The 20,246-nt window shown below is 37.0% G+C and overlaps 1 long non-coding RNA gene and 1 pseudogene across 2 annotated transcripts in view; both read right to left on the reverse strand.

The window, feature by feature from the left end:
• LOC118545575 (uncharacterized) overlaps nucleotides 1-9,456 on the reverse strand; it is a 43,026-nt gene extending 33,570 nt beyond the window's left edge. The window contains exon 1 of one of the 2 annotated variants that reach the window (XR_013440943.1): nucleotides 9,424-9,456. This is a non-coding gene — a long non-coding RNA (uncharacterized LOC118545575). Of the gene's footprint in view, nucleotides 1-8,633; nucleotides 8,987-9,423 lie in introns of those variants that run through there. The other variant, XR_013440942.1, reaches the window with a different exon arrangement.
• LOC118545576 (large ribosomal subunit protein eL13 pseudogene) lies at nucleotides 3,460-4,519 on the reverse strand (annotated as a pseudogene).
• Nucleotides 9,457-20,246: the final 10,790 nt, after the last annotated feature.

The raw sequence follows: 20,246 nt of genomic DNA on the forward strand, positions 1-20,246 counted from the left end.
TAGAGACTCCAGAGGCTTTCCATGTGGGTAAAACAAGGGGACTTAGGACTACCCTCTTTCTCCCACTCTTCACTACCCCACTCCACACTCTCAGTCCCACCCTCTCTTTGTTGTTGTTTTTGTTTTTATATTTAATGCTTTTTTAAAAAAAGATTTTTATTTATATGTTTGAGAGAGAGAGAGCACACAAGCAGGGGAGTGGCAGGCAGAGGGAAACGCAGGTTCCCTGGGGCTTGATTGAGGGTCCCTGGATCATGACTTGAGCCTAAGGCAGACACTTAACCCAGTGAGTCACCCAGGCGCCCCTCCCATCTTCTCTTTGAGTTGGTTCCATTGAGTCTTTGGAATCATGATAATGTTTTACATAATTTTAAAAAGATTAAGAGAAAAGGAGAAACGCTTGTAAGTATGGGGAAGGGAGAAGGAGAAAGGAATGGAAGTTTACTACTGAGGTAAAGAAATAATAATCAGTTGAGTTTATTCTGATATTGTCATTGTGAAGGTTGCTAAATGATGACATGGAGAAAGAAGTGTCTGGAGTTTGGAACAGTAATTACCACACAAGAAGGAAACATAATTTAGGGGAGTATCACTTGACTAGGGATGTGCCAGGAATCTGAGAGCGCAAGCTTAGAAACATAAGCAAGACTAGCAACTACTTTCAAATCTTTTAAGGCAGATTACAAGGCTGAGTCAACTGTGGGTCCACAGGACACGTCTCCACTGAGGTAGGATCTAAAGGCCTAAGGACCACAAGATCCTGGAAAATAAATTTCAGCACAGGGACAAAAAAGACAGTTTGGGACACTGCTGGAGACAGAGAAATGCTGAAAAATAGCCGGTTGTTGAGAGTATGGGAAATGTAGAGACAAAGTTTGCACGGAGAGTTTACTGTTTCAAATGTGAGTAACTTGCAAAATTGGAGAGTCCCAAGGTAAAGCTTATGTTCAGTTTACTCTGGGGTTGCAAATATGAGGGCTGAGGTGGAGATTTAAAAAGGAAATTTAAAAAATACGCATATATATGATAGGATATGTACATAAATCTCATGCACACATTTTACTATTTCTACCATATGTATACTTTACATATACACATATGCATATATACGTATGTGCACATGGAAGCCAGGAAACAGAAATGTAATGAAACTAGATTTAGTAAATATATGCAAAACTCTGCCACTGTGCAATTGTATTTCAGATTGCAAACTCACAGAAGGGAGGTGGCTTGAATAGGTAGTCGTTCTGCTTATCCTTGGATTTTGCGAGCTTATACACACCTTAATCAGAAATCAGTTCACATATGCTGGACAATGGACAACAATGGCTGGCAAACTCTAAACAAGTATCTTTTTCTTTTTCCTTTTTAAATTTCTATCATAATTCATAAATAACATTATATCATTTAGAACTAATTACAGTGGAGGAGAAAGAGTTAAAATGACTGGCCTATGATCTTTCCTTTCTTGGTTCCCAAAGACTTTTCCTCAGAAAAAGAACAGAAGGTGGTGACCCAATTTAATCTCTTTTTAAATGTGGTAACTGGACCTCTGGGTAAGTAGGAGGCCTAATGATATTTGTGGGGAGAGCTCTACTAATGCTCTTCCTAATGAAATGTTCTTAATAGTTTGCCTCTGGTTTAGGATTGCAATTTGTAAACAGAATATGTAAATTTATGAAGCAAAGCTCTTTGGAGAATTTTGCATAAACCATATAATCTTTGAGATATAGAATGTGACAATATTTCATAAATTAAATACTCCCTGCTATATGAGATGACCAATAAAATATATTAGAGACCTCATCCATTACTCTGGGCCATAGGAAACATGTCCAATGTGGGAAGGAAGGACTTAGGGTGCCACACACAAAATCTTAGCCCTCTACCTGTTTTACCCATGCGTTTGGAATAAAGCTTGATGCTGGGTAAGATTTCTTTTGTCTGATTATCTGATTGGACAATATGATATATTTATGTCCACTCAGATTGGTGCTATGATCAGGATTGTCTTTCAGTCCAATGAACTGAAATATTTTAGTAGGAAAAATGACAGGGTAGAAAAATAGAGTGAGAATAAAACACTTGATGGTTGTTACTCCGCATAAACTAGTGAAAGATTTCAGGCAAATTATTCAGGGTAAGTCTTACCAATAAAATTTGGAGCAAATAGAAATCGACTAAGGGAAACAGTCTAAGTGGATTAAGAGCAAATATAAGGCTAAAAGAAAAGTAGCAAAAATTATATTCACTTACTATCGTTAACAGCTCTGGTAAAATGTAGATCAGCACTGTCCAACAGAAATATAATGTAAGCCACAAATGCAAGTAATACTTGGTTCTGATTATCTCAACGATGATCCATGGGTAAGAAAATATTTTTGGAAACTTTTAGCAGTTTATATGAAGTTCTGATTTTATACCTATATAGAAATACTTATGGAAATGGATCAGCTGGGAAATGTGAACTTGGCTGTAGAAAATTATAGATGAAAATTAATGTCTCCATCAACACCTATAAACAGGTTCAAATAGCTATGAATGCTGGAGGAAAAAAAGTAAAAGAGCTGGTCAAAGAATATCAAAAGACCTATGGAGTGATATGGTCATAAATACCATGCTTATGTATTTTTAAAATATTTCTTCCAAGTTTTTATGTAAATTCCAGTTATTATACAGTGTAATATTAGTTTCAGGTGTAAGATTTAATGCCTCATCATTTATGTACAACACCCAATGCTTAATCCTTATCACCCATTTAACCCATCCCCTTGCTTATCTCCCCTCCAGGGACCCTCAGTTTGTTCTCTATAGCTAAGAGTCTGTTTTCTAATTTGCCTCTCTTTTTTCCCCCTTCCCATATGTTCATCTGTTTTGTTTCTTAAATTCTACATATGCGTGAAATCATATGGTATTTGTCTCTCTCTGACTGACATATTTCACTTAGCATAATATATTCTAGCTCCATCCACGTTGTTGCAATTGGTAAGATTTCTTTTTTATGGCTGAGTAATATTCCATTATATATATATATATATATATATATACCACATCTTCTTTATCCATTCATTAGTTGATGGACATTTGGGATCTTTCCATAGTTTGGCTATTGTTGATAGTGCTGCTATAAACATCAGGATGCATGTATCCCTTCAAATCAGTATTTATGCATCCTTTGGGTAAACACCTAGGAGTGCAATTGAATATCATGCTTAATAGAAAGTTCTTATCCCCACTGGATGGTTCAGATCCTGATGGTCATTTTGAATTTAGTAGACATATTATTTAGGATAAATTATTGCTCAAAATGTTGTTGAATATCTTTTTTTAAATGTGATAAGGAGATGTTGACCAAGGTTAGATGGTACACTAGGCAGGAAAAAGTTACAACAAGCCGGCCTGTGATCAATTTCTTTCTTTCTTCTTTTTTTCTTTTAAACACAAGGTGCCAATGGCACTTTATTTTTTCTTTTTAACATCCTGTTCTTTAGCTTCCTCAGCCCATTTTGCTCAGATGTAGAGCCAGGCATTGACATGTGTCATGCAAAGATTGGCCAATGCCTTAAAGTTCTACTCTTCCTCTGTAATGACTCTGGTTTTCTCCTTCTTGTAGATATTTGGCATCTGCATGACTGGCCCTGTCAGCTCTGTAGCCAATTTGAGTGCTTCAGCAGCACTGTCTCCTTTCTTGGGGGCTGAGGGCTTCCTGGGAAAGAGGATGAACTTGGAGTGGTACTTCTTCAGCCATTGCCCATTGACCTGCATGGGTTCAGTGGACTTGTTCCACCTTCTTGGATCCACTGAGATCCCAATGGCCCATGCCACCTTCTTGTGGATGCCAGACACCCATAACTCTTCCCAGCTGCAGCCCCTGCCAGTTCACACTTTGGTATGATACCTTACAGTGGGGCACCTCACCACGGGCCCGACAGGTCCTGGTGGGGAGGGCGCAGGGCAATGGGGCTTGCCTTGGCTTGCCAGACCTTGTGTCTGCAGATCTTCCTTGTGAGCTGGTTGAACCACGTGGCCATGCACAGCTGCCAGTTCTTGTGGAAGTAGGGCTTCAGGATCTTGTCGTTCTGGCTGGGCACTATGGCTACTGCGCATGGGCCTGGGGGCAGTGGAGAGGGGAGCAAGTCAGGGCCCAGGCTCTGGCTAGACGCAGGGCCTGCCTGCCCCCAGAGCCTAGGCCCAACCTTCTCTGGTGTGATCAGTTTCTTCTATGATTAATGGATGAGGGGACACTTTGGAGGAAAGAAAAAAAAAGGCAGGTAACCTAGTGTAATTTCCTTGTAAATATGATAATTGAATGTCTGGGGAAATAGATTAATGATACTAGTCACTATCTATGCAGTACTCTTAATGTCCGTGGATTAGGATTGCTTAAGAAAAATAAACATAATTTGTAGAGAATGTCACATAAACTATACAAGTCTCTGGAGAATAGGACATAGATATTTCATAACATCTTGTTGTATGGGCTCACCTGTGAACCTCTTATAGAAACCTTTCCTATCATTCTGGAGCAGAAAGTATGTGTATAATGTGTATAATGAAAGGAGGGGACCATGGAGCCACATGGGATGATCTCTCCCTGCTTTGTCTGGCCTCCTGACTACTTGATCTTTAAAATTATTAGTAGGGTTTGATACAGTGTAAATTCTCTTATATGATTCTAGTTTGGATTGTTTTGGATTCTAGAAACATTAATTTACTGAAAAATAATATTTTAAGAAGAAATTGGTGTGAAGATTCTAGGCAACTGTTGCATATGATTTTGAAATTGTTTCATTGTTCTAATTTTTTTTTTCATAGAGTGCTGGTATTATATTCTTATGTCTCTTCTTGCCCGTAAGAGAAAATTGTAATTGGGGTAATTCAGTGGTAGAGGAATGAAAGAGAACAAGCTCCAGAGGAGATGATTGGGCTGCTAATTGAGAGAAGCAAACCCCAAATAGGCACCGAGTGAAACCTTTCTGGCTTGCACTGAGCAGAATAAGAAAAGTGAGTCAGTCAGATGCTTTTATATATATTGTGGAACATTAATTTCACTGTGGAATCAATAGATTCACTTGAAAATGTGAGAGGTTCCCACTGTCAAAGTTTATGGGGTAGGGACAAATTTGAAGCACTCCTTATTGCTGGCATCATGCTATTATATAGTATCCACTGTGTAACCCTTTTAGAATGAGCTTGGATAGACAAATGTGTTGGCATAAATCAAGATGGGATCTCGAAGATTAAAATTTCATTCTCTAACTTGTGTGTTCTTAGAGTAAACTTAATTGTCCTCTGGTCCATTTCATAGGCCTCTGTGTCTAAAACGTATATGCCATTGTTCTGGGTGAATATGCATATTAGATCAGTGAGAATAAAGGAAAATAGGAAGGTTTGCGTAAGATCATTCTGATACTCTACTCTGTTGAGCTTCTTCCTTCACAGATATAACATTTCTGGCTGAAAACAGTCTGACATCTAAGCCCAGTGAGTTAAAAATAAAGAACAAAAACTGGGGAAATTTTTGGCTTCTAAGGAGAGTAAGCTTTCTTCTCCCTTCCGTCCTTTGTTGGAAATACATGTCAGCTCAAGTGAATGGTAAATATTGGGCCACTGATAATGTGGAAATCTATCATTCTCTTGTCTCTCTTTGTAATATCTCTGTACCATCCAGTAATTACAGTATGGCAAGATCTCAGGCTGCCCTTGATTATTTAGTAAGAGACCTCATCCCAGAGGAGGTTTGAGGTATAGATTTGACTGGTTCTGCTGTGTATATCATGCTTTTCTCCTTGATGTCTCACTTTGGGATTACTTCTCTTCTCTTTCATGTGTTAGTCTAGAGAGTCCAGATTCTGGGCACCCAGAGACCACCGAATCCATTTCTTCCAACTAACCCAGTGGCTACCCAGGGGTGCTGACAAGTTTGAGGTATCATGTCTCATTTTTTAGAATAGGAAAATTTTTGTCTTGTACACATTTTCTGCATATATCTTTTGCAAATCTGTGACTGGAGTAGGCAAATGGTCAGGGATTTTGGTTTTCAGTATTGTGGTTTTCAGCCAAGTATTATTTCATCCTGACTAGCATCAATGTTGTGCTTTATTGCCACCTATGACTCCATCCATTTGGGTTGCTAAGCAGTGCAGGGTGAAAAAGTGAAGCACTACCTATATTTTTGCAAACATTACATCATATCATGAATATTTGGAAAAGTCAGGGTGAATGCCCCTGATGTCATATTTCCTTTTCTTGGTGGCACAAAAAGATTAATCAATGTAGGTACACCTGTTAGTTGGGAATGAAGCCAGCATCATTGATTTAAGAGTTCAGCATGTGCAGGTGCTGCTAGGGGTCTCTCTTGCATCAATTATTATGGAAGTCATGCTTTAAAAAAAAAAAAAGAAGACATTGTGTCTCTTAAATCAACTTTGGTCGGTGGTCATAACACAGTTGTAAAATTTATCCTTTGAGTAAATAGAGGGTAAGAGACTGAATTCTGGCTTTTTTAAGAACATGCCATTTTTCTATAATAACTGTTTAAATCCCTAGACTCATCAGATGTGTAGAGTTAGCATTTGAAACTTAAACTTAACAGCAGACACTTCAACTGTATAGTATGTGGGGGAGGGGAAAACATTAATTATCTGATTGATTTCAAAAAGAATTTAGAGTATGTTATGTTTTGTAACCCTGCTTTTCCTAATAATTCTGAGTTACCTGGGATGAGAAAAAAAGCAATTTGGAGTTGAGTAATTGCATGTGTTACCAAAATAAGTACTGTCAATAAGAGAAGAAATACAAACACAAATAATTCAGATTTAATTTCCACTAATTAGTACCAAAAAGAGTCTTTGAGTTTTTTAAAAAAAAAAAAGCATGTGGGTTGTATAGTATCTCTAGTACTCTTTACATTTTTTCTTTCTATTCCTTTATTATTTTAGGAATTATTCAAGATATAATTCCCCTCCCTTTTCTAAGTTTCACCTTTCTTGTTGGATGGGAGTTATAAAAAGATAGATTTTTGTTACTTCAAATTCAATATTAGAAGAACTAACTTAATCACACCTAAGCCATAGATAAGGTAAAATATAGATAACTCAAAACTGATTTTATTTAAATTACTTTAAACAGGGTATTTATGGGCTCCTGGGTGGCTCAGTCGGTTAAGCGTCTGCCTTTGGCTCAGGTCATGATCTCAGGATCCTGGGATCGAGCCCCATGGGCTCTCAGGAAAGGTCCCACTGTGCTCTCTCTATTTCTCAAATAAATAAATAAAGTCTTTAAAATATATATATATAATTATAAAATCAACCTTTCATTGGGATATGTATAGGGAATATACAACACTGTATAAAGTTCTAAAAGACTTCAATAAAAATTACATTTTACAGATAGTTATCATTAAATACATTTCGAAAAATGGAAATCTAAGGAAATCTTCAAGATTATAGCACATTTTAGACACTGGAGTGTTTTAACAGCCAGGATTTTCTATTTGTCATAAACTTTAAGTCTTATACATATATTATTTAATATATAATATTCCTTGTGTAAGCACTGTTACCTGAACATTGAAGAAAGGGAGTATGTGACTTGGATATGGTAAACTGACAGACTCCAATTCATTCAGACAGTAAACAACATGGCCGCATGTCAAATCTAGTTGTGTCTGAATGAAACATGTACTCATAAACGCTGTAAGGCCTGGCACAGTAAAAAATATTACATAACATGAGAAATATCCTAAAACCATGAGGTTATATAGACATATTTCACAGTCTTGCTATTTAGTATTAGTGTTTTTGTATGGCAAGGACATCTGCTCCATGGGGAATAAGATGATATCAATGGACACTTTTTTTCTTTGAAAGTTTAATCTAATTTACATAACTGAGGACCATAAAAATGATTGGGATTCAAAATCAATTACATTAACTTTTTATACTCTGAGTTTCATTTGAAAATATTTAATGTTCACCTTTTATTTTTTTTGCCTAAAGACAGTATCTTTTTGTCCAATGCCTTACATAATATGAATAGGAGCCCATGACACCAAGAACTTAAGGGATTCACCCAAAAACACTAACACACCATTAATTAGAAATTAGAATAATCAAAATATTAAATAAATTAAATTTTGACAAAGTACACTATTGGGAGAAACACATTATACTTGTCCTTTCCTCTAATCATATTAACACGTAATACCTTATGGCAAAAATGATGGAGGAAAAACTTAAAAACAGCAAAGATGGGGTAGAATATGATCTTAAAAATAGAAATATAAAACATTTTATCAAATAATAATAGAATAATGCAATAAATCTCTCAGGCTATGCCCCTATCCAATATTTGCCCCTCCTTTATATATTTAAGTGACCAGTAATTTTATTCCCTAATACTCAACTATAACTTACTAAGAAGCCCTTATATTTAAATAGCATTTCTTAAATGTATTTAAATTAATTCTACCATTTTACCTGTGAAAAATGAAATAAGGAGAGCCATCTTTATTTTTTTATTTTTTTTAAATATCAGGTATAAAATTTAATGATTCATCACTTACATGCAACACCTAGTGCTCATCACAAGTGCCCTCCTTAATCACCCATTTAACCCATCCCCTCACTTACCTCCTCTCTAGTAACCCTCAGTTTGTTCTCTGTAGTTAAGAGTCTGTTTTCTGATTTGCCTCTCTCTCTCTTTTTCCTCCTTCCCCTATGTTCATCTGTTTTGTTTCTTAAATTCCACATATAAGTGAAATCATATGGTATTTGTCTTTCTCTGACTTATTTCACTTAGCATAATACCCTCTAGCTCCGTCCATGTCATTGTAAATGGCAAGATTTCATTCTTTTGATGGCTGAATAATATTCCATTATATATTCATATATATATCACATCTTGTTTATCCATTCATCAGTCAATGGACATTTGGGATATTTCCATATTTCATCCATTTTAAAAATAGAGCTGGAGAGCTCCTAGGTGGCTCAGTCGGTTAAACATCTGCCTTCAGCTCAGGTCATGATCCCGAAGTCCCAGGATTGAGTCTCACATCGGGCTGCCTGCTCAGCGGGGAGTCTGCTTCTCTCTCTGCCCTTCACCCTGCTTGTTGCTCTCTCTCTCTCACTTTCTCTCTCTCTCAAAAAATAAATAAAAATCTTAAAAAAAATAAATAAAAATAGAGCTGAAGCAGCTATTTCAGAGGAACTGCCTTGCATGTCTTATTTCCTAAACCTTTGAACTGGGCCACATTCCAACATTCCAAGTCAGCAAGAATGAAAAAAATCCCATTTGAAAAGACTGATAAAAATGAATTTTTGCCTAGTAACCACTTTGCTTGACCAGTTAGTGATCTACAAGATGTATAAATCTAGCCCTGCTTGTCAGAACAATGAATTCTTCTTAAAAACAACTTACCTAATCTTCTTTTATGTCCATAAAACCCCTGAGTCCACCTCTTGTAAGGAGGACACTGTTTGGGCTTCTATTTAAATCTGTGTACCCCAAATTGCAATTCTTTGATCCCAAATAAATGCCAACCTCTTGAACTGGTTTCTTATTCTAAGTTTCTTCAAGAGTTTCCTCCTTCAGCAACTCCAGCTGGTTTTATGTTTAAGAACTATGATCCTTCTTATAAATATTTATCCCAGTGGACCCAAAATTCCAAAGATAATTTGCAATTACAGTGGTCATTTTGGGGCTTTTTTGAACTCACAGAACTTGACTTGAGAATCATGGATCTAAAACCAGACAAATCAAATGGTATGCTTAATTGGTATTTGGAAACTTTAAAATGAACTCAAGACTGATTGCCTCTTTTCAGAGTACTGTTTCCAAATTCACAGAGAAAATTTCTCAATTAGAAAAGAATCATAAGGTCTTAAAGAATTCTTCTCTTCAGCCTCCTTCTGCTGCTTCAGGTTGCTCTCCCTCTCCCTCTTCTACTTCTCTTTGTTCCTCTGTGGCCAAACTCTCTCTTTACCCCCATGATCCCAAGGCTTCTCTAGATCCTCCTGTTTCATCCTCTTCACACTGTCCTATTCCAATGCACCTTTTCAAGGTTAGACCTAGAAGTTACAGTCATGAACATTTTATATGCTCCCTAGACGAAGGCTGAATTGAGAGCTATTGCTTCAAGAGTTTCAAGAGTTTCTGAAGACCCTCATCAGTTTGCCGATAAATTTAATATTGTCATCCAAACCTATAACTCTGGTTTCTCTGATCTTTATCAATAGGTCCATCTACTTGTTGGAAAGGGTCAAGGTCAACATTGGATGCTGAAGGCTGAATGCCATTAGATGATCTCCAATGGTCTTACTGAAGGACAGGATACCTGTTGGGTGGACTGCTAAAGCTTTACAGGATGCCATTCCCCATATCTTCCCTAAAGTCATTGATTGGAATAAAATCCATACATGGACTCAAAAGCTTGATAAACCAGTTTATGACTGCTATAATAAGTTTCAAATTGTTTTTAAGGAAAAATCAGGCCTTCCTTTAGATGTTGATTCCATCCAGATGGCTTTCAATTCCATGTTTGCAAATGACTTCTGTCGTGAATTTTCTCTACTCGTATAAAGGACTGGGATGAAATGGGAGACTATGTTTACCCTGATCTAGTCAGTCTAGCCAATCAATTAGCTAGAACCCTTGAGGACGCTACCTAAAGAAAGTCAAATAAAATCTAAATTTACAACTCTAACAGATGTCTGCCTCCTCTCATAGGCCATGGCAATCAAAAACTAGACCAGCAGCTTCTCCTAAAAATATTTGCCATGTTTGTAAAAAACCCAGACACTGGAAAAAGGACTGCCTTAAACAGAAATACCAAAGGCAATCCTCTAACACCAAACCTTCAACCTCTCTAATGCACAGAGGCTGCTCCCAGAAAACACAAGAGGTCTTTCTGATTTTGCCCCTTAATCATCTCGGTGAAACTTCGGTAATGATTGGAAGTGAGGTTCTTACCACTTTAATTGACACTGGCCTAACTTTTCTGCGTTCATCCTCAAACAATGCCTTACTAGGAATACTGAAAAAATTTCATTGGTGGGAATTTCTAATAAACCCTTAACAGGTTATAAGCCTCTTTCCTTACCTTTTCAATTAGTCCCTCTTCGGGACAGTCATTCCTTTTTACTAGTCCACTCAGCTCCTGTCCATCTACTTGGAAGAGACTTCTTAGAAAAATACCACACTTCCATCTCTTTTTTCCAAAAAAGGGAAATTATTCTTAAAATCAATTCAACCTCTCCTTCAACTGGCAGCATTGGAAACTATTCAATACCTCTAAAAGTCTTTCCCCTTAAATCAGCTAATAAGGACACTGAGAGCTTAATTCTCTTAGAAAAAGTCCCTAAAGGACTTATGGCAAAATCCACAACAGATATCAAGCAGACCATTCAGCTTCCCCAGTAAAGATTCAAGTTGATCCAAGCAAACCCCTTCTTAATATCAGGCAATACCCTTTAAACTTTGAAGCTACTGCAGGAATAAAACCAATTATAGAGGAATGCAAGGCTCAAAAACTTATAGTCTCTGGTATCAGTCCTTGTAGTACACTCGTCCTTTCTGTAAAGAAACTTCATGGACAAGGGTGGAGGTTTGTCCAGGACCCCAAAGACATCAATAGCACTGCCACTTCCTAACACTCAATTCTCTCTAACCTTCACACTCTCCAACCTCCATTCCCACAAAGAGTAAGTTTTTTTCTATAACTGATTTCTGTAGTGCTTTCTATAGTATCCCCGTGGATCCCCAAAAGCCAATTTTTATTTGCCTTCATTTGGGAAAGACAGCACTCAACATCTTTCTGCAAGCCGACTCACCTCTTCTAATTTTAACTTCTCCCTACATTAGATCTCGCTGCATTTTAATTAATTAATTAATTATTTTTTTTATTTTAAGAGATTACAGCTGAACTTCCTCCACAGGACCCGTTGCCTCCTGAATGCAGGGGGCGGGCTTTGAGGCCACCTCCAGGGGCCACCCGAGGCGCGGCGCGGCTCACTGCTTGCTTTCCGCCCTACTTGCACTTTGCATCTTAGGCGTTGGGGCTGACCAGGCACGCGGGGAGGTAGCGGCCGTGCATCTGCTGCCTGCTGCAAGGGTCCCAGGTGACCGCCGAGGGAGGGAGGGGAATCCCGTTCCACCGCCGGCTCTGCCTCGCCTGGCGTGCTCATGGGGCGGGGGCTGAGGGGCGGGGCGGGGCCACAGACAAGGTCCCTGGGACTCCTCTGCAACCCACAGTGCCAGGGGCCCTCTCCCACCAGGAAGTCTCCCATAACTCTTCTCCCTTTAGCTGTTGACCAGACACACCACGACTGTCTAACCTGGGTCTGGTCTTAGACTGGTCTAACTGACCAACTGCTGACACCTAGAGCTGACTTGCAGAAAAGTCTATTATTAATGTGAACTCCCTTGGTTTACTGATGGTTCCTATTTAAGGAATAATGGAAGGAAATACTGTGCTGGGTGGGTCCACTATTACCACTACCTTCCAAATAACGGAAGCAGCTCCTTTACCAACGGCTACTTTGGCACAACAGGCAGAATTTTATGCTCCAACTACATAGAGCTTTTACATTTTAGCAAAAGGAAAAATAGTCACGACACCTTTGTAGTTGTTCATGATGTGGGTTTGTCTTGAAAACAAGATTTTTAACCTCTGGAGGGTATTAAATTAAAAATATAGCTTTTGCCATTGAATTGTTAGATTTAATTGAACTCCCTTCCTCCCCCCCATTATCAAGTTCCCTGGGTATTCAAAATTAGAATCAGATGAGGCTATAGGAAATAATTTAGACGATCAAGCAGCAAAAACAGCCCGTCTTAAATCCACTGAACCTAATAACTTCATAGCAAATATTATTTTCCAAAAGAAGATTTGAATCTTATTGTAAAGGATGCCTGATTCAGTGCACCACACAGAGAAAAACTTTATTGGGCTGACAATTGTATTTTCAGTTCCTTAACAAATTCATGGTATGGTCCAAGTAACAAACCAGTACTAACAGAATCTCTGGGGAAAAAAAAAAAAATCAAAACAACTACTTGAAATAGCCCATCAAATGATTCATTGGGCAACTGACAAAGTCTAAGCTTTCTGAAGCAATATTGGTGGGAAATGTTTCTAAGGCTGCTAAGGAAGCACTCTTAACCTGCACTTTTTGTCCAAAATTTCACCCAGGGAAAATGATTCAGACAGCTCCCAGACATTTTGATTTACCTAGTGGGCCTTTTGAGATCCAGCAAATGGATTTTATCCAACTGCCACCTTCTCATGGTTACAACTAAGTCCTTGTCATGAGCTGTGTGTTTTCTCATTGGGTTAAGGCACGTCCTTGCTGGTGTGCTACTGCCTCAGCTGTTGCAAAAGCATTGTTACTAAAGATAATACCTGCTTGGGGCATAGCCTTGGAATTACATGGTGACAAAGGAACACACTTTACTGGCCACATCATGAAGCAAATATACTCTCTTTGGCTTCTGTTACAACATTTCCATTGTACCTACTACCCTCAGTCCTGTGGACTGGTGGAAAGAACAAATGGCATCATTAAAACACAACTGGCTAAATTTATGGAAACATTAAAATTGACTTGGCCTAAAGCAGTTCCTATGGTCCTATCGAATTTAAGAGCTGCTCCCTTCCAAAAACATAAACTCTTTCCCTTGGAGCTTGTAACTGGGAGACCTATGAATCTGGCCCTGGCAGCATTTGATGTTCAATTAATTAAAGGAGATATTCTCCACTTCTTCAAGGGACTAATTAAGGTCAGGGACAAAAATCATGCCTTGGAGAACAATCTTTTCACAGCACACTCCTGGGAGACAAAGAAATAAAACACAACCTATGACCAGTTCCTTTTGCTTATTGGAAGCGACATCTTCAAAAGGATTCCTTACAATTCAGATGGAAAGGACCATATCAGGTACTCTTAACTAACCCTTTTGCTACAAAACTAAAAGGTATTGATTCTTGGATTCATGTTTCTCATTTAAAGAAAGTGCCTACTCCCTGCCAGACTGCTGAATCAAAGGGAGAATTAAAATTAAAGTTCACCAGTAGTTGAAGCAGATGACATCTGATGCTGACAGCTTTCAGGAGATTCTGGGCCAGGCCTGTGTACCTAAGGTTCTTGCTCATATCAATATCACTATCAGTACTGTCTTACTTATAAGTTGTATACTAGGCTCCCTGTACATAGTCTCCAACAAAGTTAGTCAGTGGCTCTGGGACTTAGATTATTTCAATGAAAGTTCCTACAATCTTTGGGATATTATTCCTCCTTCTTGCCCTTCTTCTGTTAATTGCCTCCTCACACAGGTTCACCTTATTAATCTTTGGATTTGGAACATACTGGAAGGATCCTGCCTTTACAGAAAACATTGTAACTGCAGTGTTAACTATTGGACTTGTATTCTTTGCATGTATTTTTGACCAGTCCCTTTCTGTCTTGTAAATGAAGAAGATTTTTATCTTAATATAAGAGGTCAAATACCTGCTCTAGTGGTTATCTTTCCTTTTTCTTCTTAGTCTCTGCCTGGAAGGATAGCTCCCTTGTCCGCAGAGCCAGTTTCCTTGCATATAAAGGAAATTTGACCAATTGTTGGGTTTGTCATCAGAGGCCTCGCTCTATACATGAAACTAAAGATCCTCTCGTACATTTTATTACCAATCTGTCTGTCATTCCTCCCCTAATTTCTTGTGCTAATTATGTAAAACATCATGTAAAATTTACCTGGACTCATTCTGAACTTCTTGCCTATCCATTCAAACCTTTAGAGATTAAGAGGTAACATTTATACAAATGAACATTAAGCTTGCCACATATCCCAGATTTCAAGTTTTCCCTTGATGTTCTGCACAACATTTATGCCAATATAATTTTACTCCACCTGCATATAACTATCTTAATTGCTTGCATCATTCAGATCCTTAGTTCAATCAATTTCCTTATGATAATTCCATGATCTGTGACCCACTGGGACTTATTTTTCTTATACATGGCAGAAAAATTTATAGGGTAACATTGCTTAAATTCTTATGAACTTGGAGGTTATGCAAAGTTGAATAACTGGTTATGTCTATTTCATTACCTAATTAATCAGAGACTCAGCTTTGGACATCATCCTTAAGTCCACATCAGAGATTAAAATGAGAATTGTCAGGTCGTGTCTCTGACAATGAAGGAATGAGATTTTTGAGAATCTTTTTTCCATGGTGGCTTGCTGGTATGAATGAATACATGCTCTGAAATGTATCTAAAAATTTAGGAGATACTGCTGAATCAACTGCGAAGGCAATAGCTGCCCAAAAACAATCTTTAAATTCACTCATTCCAGTTGTTGTGGATGACAAAATTGCTCTTGACTAGGGCAAGATGGCATCTGCACCACTGCTAATACCACCTGCTGTACTTGGATAAATTCTGTAGCATTGGTTGAAACACAATGATGCAAAATTAGAGAACAAAACCACTGGTTACAACAGGCATCTCTGGAAAGCTCTTGGTCTTTTGACTTATGTAGTTGAATACCCGCAGGTATAATCTCATAGGCTAGAACTATCCTACAATTTGGAATTAGTGTCTTGCTTGTGATTCTAGAGATTGTTATTATTATAAGACTCTGATTCTATTGTTTTCACAGTACTGTAAAAATTCCATGCAGTAGTGGTAACCCAATGTTTTGAATTGATTTGTAATATTTATTTGGTCAATTAAAGGAACTTTAGCAACATTTGTTTATTTCATAGGATGTGGCAACAAGCTTTCCTCCAGTTCAGTGCTCTTGTTGCTCAGATGTGGCATAAAGGCTCCCAAATATACCACTTTCCCTCCAAGGTAGAATGAGACACACCAGGAATGAGCCTTCCTGACAAAGAGGGATTAAGGAATCTCCCTGGCAACCAGGGATTGAAAACCAAAAATGAGAAAACCCAATTCAAATGGTTGGTCAGGGATGCTTTCAGGAAAAGATCTTGATCAAAATGGGAAAATGTGAAAAATGACATAAGTAGAGCCATTTTTAAAATAGAGCCAAATCAGCCATTTCAGAGGAACTACCTTGCACATCCCATTTCCTAAACCTTTGAACCGGGCCAAACCTCCAACATTCCAAGAAGTCAACAAGAATAAGAAAATCCTGTTTGAAAAGGCTGATAAAAGTGAATTTTACTTAGCCTAGTGACCATTTTCTCTGACCAATCAGTGACATACAACTCTAGCCCTGTTTGTCAGCACCAATAATCTCTTCTTAAAAACAACATACCTAATCTTCTTTTTTTGCCCATAAAAACTTTAAGTACACCTTTCGAAGTCAAAACCCTATTTGGGTTTCTACCTAAATCTGTGTACCTTAAATTTAATTGATTCCAAATAAATGCTTTGTCTCTTGAACAGGTTTCTTGTTTTTAGACTGACATCCCTATTAAACACCTTGTAAAGTAAGCAAAGCACTTCAAGTTATTCTTATTTTGAGGTTTAAAACAGGAATAAAATTAAATAACATGTATTTTAAGCTATAATGAAATAAAATTTACTTAGCCTGAAGTATAAGATTCTTCACCATCGGTTCCAATTTCCAACTTTATTCCATAATCTTTTGCTAAGGATTATATGGTCTGTAACATAAAGGAAAGAAATCTTTCCCTAACACTTGAGACATTCTCATGCCTCAGACTTCCATAAATTTACCCATCTTGTCTGTTCTCCTAGAATGCCTTATTTTCCTGGGAAAATCTTACTCATCTTTAATCTGATTTATCATCAGGTTTCCTTCAAGCAGGATTAATCACTCATACATTCATTCTGATGAGACTTGAAAATGAGAATTATTTTCTAATTCATTTATTTAAAATTACTTATCAAATGCCTTATAAATGCCAGCAACAGAGTTGGCGATAGAATGGTTAACAAATCGGCATAGACTCTGCGCTACAAGTTCTTTGTATTCATATTACACCCTTTGTGCACTGTGTTACTATATGTTGTGTACCTGTGTCTCTCCCTGGAGGTGTTGAGGGGATCTAGGGGTGACGGGCTAGAGTCTCTTGCTCATCTTTGTATCTCCAGCACTGAGCATGGTACCTGTCAAGTAATAGTTACCTAATACATTTTTTAAATTTTTAAATGAATATTTAGTGGCTTTCCCAGTCACATATATCTCAAAAATAGCAGAGTAAGGAGCAGCATTTAGATTTTCTAAGTTCTGTACTGTTCCCACTGTATTGTATGGGCTCCAGAAGGAATTCATTAGAGGTAACAATCATTCCACTCATCTACCTTTGATTTACAATATTTTTTTTTTTTTTGAGTGAACTGGATGAAAATTACCAAGGATTTTCAAACAACTAATTTAGCCCTTAGTGTAAAATAGGCACCTAAGGAGCTGCCATCCCCTTTCTTTGCTTAGAGTGCATTGTTATCGAATCTTTAAATTGGAGGTAAGTTCTCTGGTGGTCAATGCCTCTGGTAACAGAGGGAGGTCAGACACTCCTCTCTTGGGAAAAAGAAAAAAAAAAAGGAAATATAATCCTAAAAATGTTCCCCACTAGTGTGTTGTGAATAAATATAGGGGATTATGAAAATGGGAGAGATAAAGGAGGAGGTGAGAGAATAAAAGTAAATCAGTACAAGCAAGTCGAATAAGGGTAGGAATGTATCATAAAATTCACTCATATTACTCATAAGTATCTAGCACAGAACTGGATCTTTGGTTTATGCAAAATTTTGTGGAATTGAATTTCTTAGAAGGTTGACATTGCAGTGTTTCTCCCAAGGCTATTTTGTATATTCTGTGATTTATTTTTATATTTTTTCAGTGTCAAGTCTATGTTTAAATGTCCAAATCTGGCACTTAAGAGTTATATGATCTCAGGCAATTTACTTAATGTCCCAATAAAATGTGAATAATGATGAATTACTTCATAAGGCTTTCATTAAGAATAAATGGACTAACATAAAAATTTCTAAGAAAAGTACTTAGAAGCATTTAATATTTGTTAATTTATTATTTTGAAAATTATTATATAAATGTTCTTAATATTATTGCATTACTATTCTTATTGTTATGACACATTTTTAAGAAAATTTCCTTGACCACCCCACATAAATCATATTACTTTTAGTTTCATTTGTATTACATAGAGGAATATTCTCTATAGCAGTTTTTATTTTAAGTTACCGAGTTTCTCTGTTTAATTTTTAAAGTATACCTCTCCATCATATCCATTTGGCCATTAGTCTATCTTATTTATTCCTTAATGCCAGAACAGAATCTCAGTAAATCTCAATAAAAAGATGTGGCTATTAGTATTATTAAGCAATGTTTAGTCAGAACTTACTATGTAACAATCCTCACTCAAAAATATTTTATATTTCTTTCTCTCTCTCTCTCTTTTTTAATGTAAAACTGTTCTATCCTATTTTCAACCTTTTTTATTTGTGAAAACTTAGACAAGCAGAGGTTAAATAAATTTCCCATTGCACCACCATTGTTTGATAATTGGGAGGGCTGGTTACCTGAACTCATGATTCTTTAAGTATTTTGCCACACTCCCTCTTGCTCTGTGTTTATGCTAATTTCTTAATTATAATAACCAAAGTTATTACTTTCAAGTGTTCATGCCATAAGCAAAAGCAAAGAAACAATCATACAAATAAACCAAGGAACATTTTGACTTATGTGTGTGCTTTCCGAGTGTTTGTTCAGAATTCATTCCCTCCAGTATTCTGCCCAAGAACTAACTGAGCAAGAGGAAAGAGTTCAAAACCAATATTCATCAAGTTTGGTACATGTTAATGACACAGTAAAGGAAAGGAAACAACAATGAAAATTAAAGATTGGTACTAAAACACAGTAAAATAAAAGTAACTCATGGGTTTAGTTTTGTGCTATTAGTGGTTGAGTAATATTTAGAATTAAGGAAATAACCTTTAGAAATCCAGTCTTAGATTCTAAACCTAAGTATATTGATTGACTCCTTTCTGTAGCTTTTGTTTGGTTATGTAATCATTGTCCGAAAGTCAGAATGACTTCATAAGAGTAGACTGATTTTTTTCATTTCTGTCTGAGTTTTGTAGGATTACTAACTGGTATATGATAAAATGATTAGAAAAATCAGTTATCTTTTGAAATTTAAAGCAATTTCTATTTGAACTCGTTCCTCAAATGTCCTTGAAACTGAAAGGGGTCACATAAAACTTACATTTAAATGGTAGAAGAGCTTTATGCTTTATCCTATGCTCTTACTAACTTCTCTTTAACGGTATATATGGAGAAATATTCAAACCTAAAAAGAGAAAAATAAATTAGAAAGGAGGGAAGAAACGAATTTTTATCACTTACTATTGTTTATTTCCTCCTCAAAGGTTCATCTTCTTATTTTAAGATTTTATTTATTTAGGGCGCCTGGGTGGCTCAGTTGGTTAAGCGACTGCCTTCGGCTCAGGTCATGATCCTGGAGTCCCTGGATCGAGTCCCGCATCGGGCTCCCTGCCCGGCAGGGAGCCTGCTTCTCCCTATGATCCTCACCCCTCTCATGTGCTCTCTGTCTCTCTCATTCTCTCTGTCTCAAATAAATAAATAAAATCTTTAAAAAAAAAAAAAAGATTTTATTTATTTATTTGAGACAGAGTGAAAGCGAGAGAGATCACCGAGGGAGAAGGGAGGGAGAAGCAGACTCCCGGCTGAGCAGAGAGCCTGATGTGGGGCTTGATCCCACGACCCTGGGATCATGAGCTGAGCCAAAGGCAGACACTTAATCGACTGAGCCACCCAGGCATCCCCAAAGGTTCTTAATATATAAAAAATTAGAATGCAACTATTAAGGAAGTCCTTAGGTTTTTCAAATTTTATATTCTGGTATGCCTAAATCAACTACATGAATACTTGCATGTATGCTTGTATATACATATCTCTCTGTATCACAGTTATTTTAAAAAGAATAAAACTTTCGTCTTTTGGCATTTGTTAAACCACTTTAGATTTTATCATTCCCTACTAAGTAGGCAAGATTAAAAAAATTGAGAAAAAAATTGAAATTGGCAGTCTCTCAAGAAAAAAATAAATTATTAGGAAAATTAGGTTCATTTATTATTTTTCTTTTCATGAGTTTTTTATATTTCATCATTATTATATTTTGAATTGTGGAAGAAAAAATATATATTACAGAAATATATAGAGAAATATATAAAGTATCTATAAAAGTATATATATAGAGAGAGACAATATAT

Source organism: Halichoerus grypus, chromosome 9 (genome assembly GCF_964656455.1).
Source record: "Halichoerus grypus chromosome 9, mHalGry1.hap1.1, whole genome shotgun sequence".
NCBI classification, from domain to species: Eukaryota; Metazoa; Chordata; class Mammalia; order Carnivora; family Phocidae; genus Halichoerus; species Halichoerus grypus.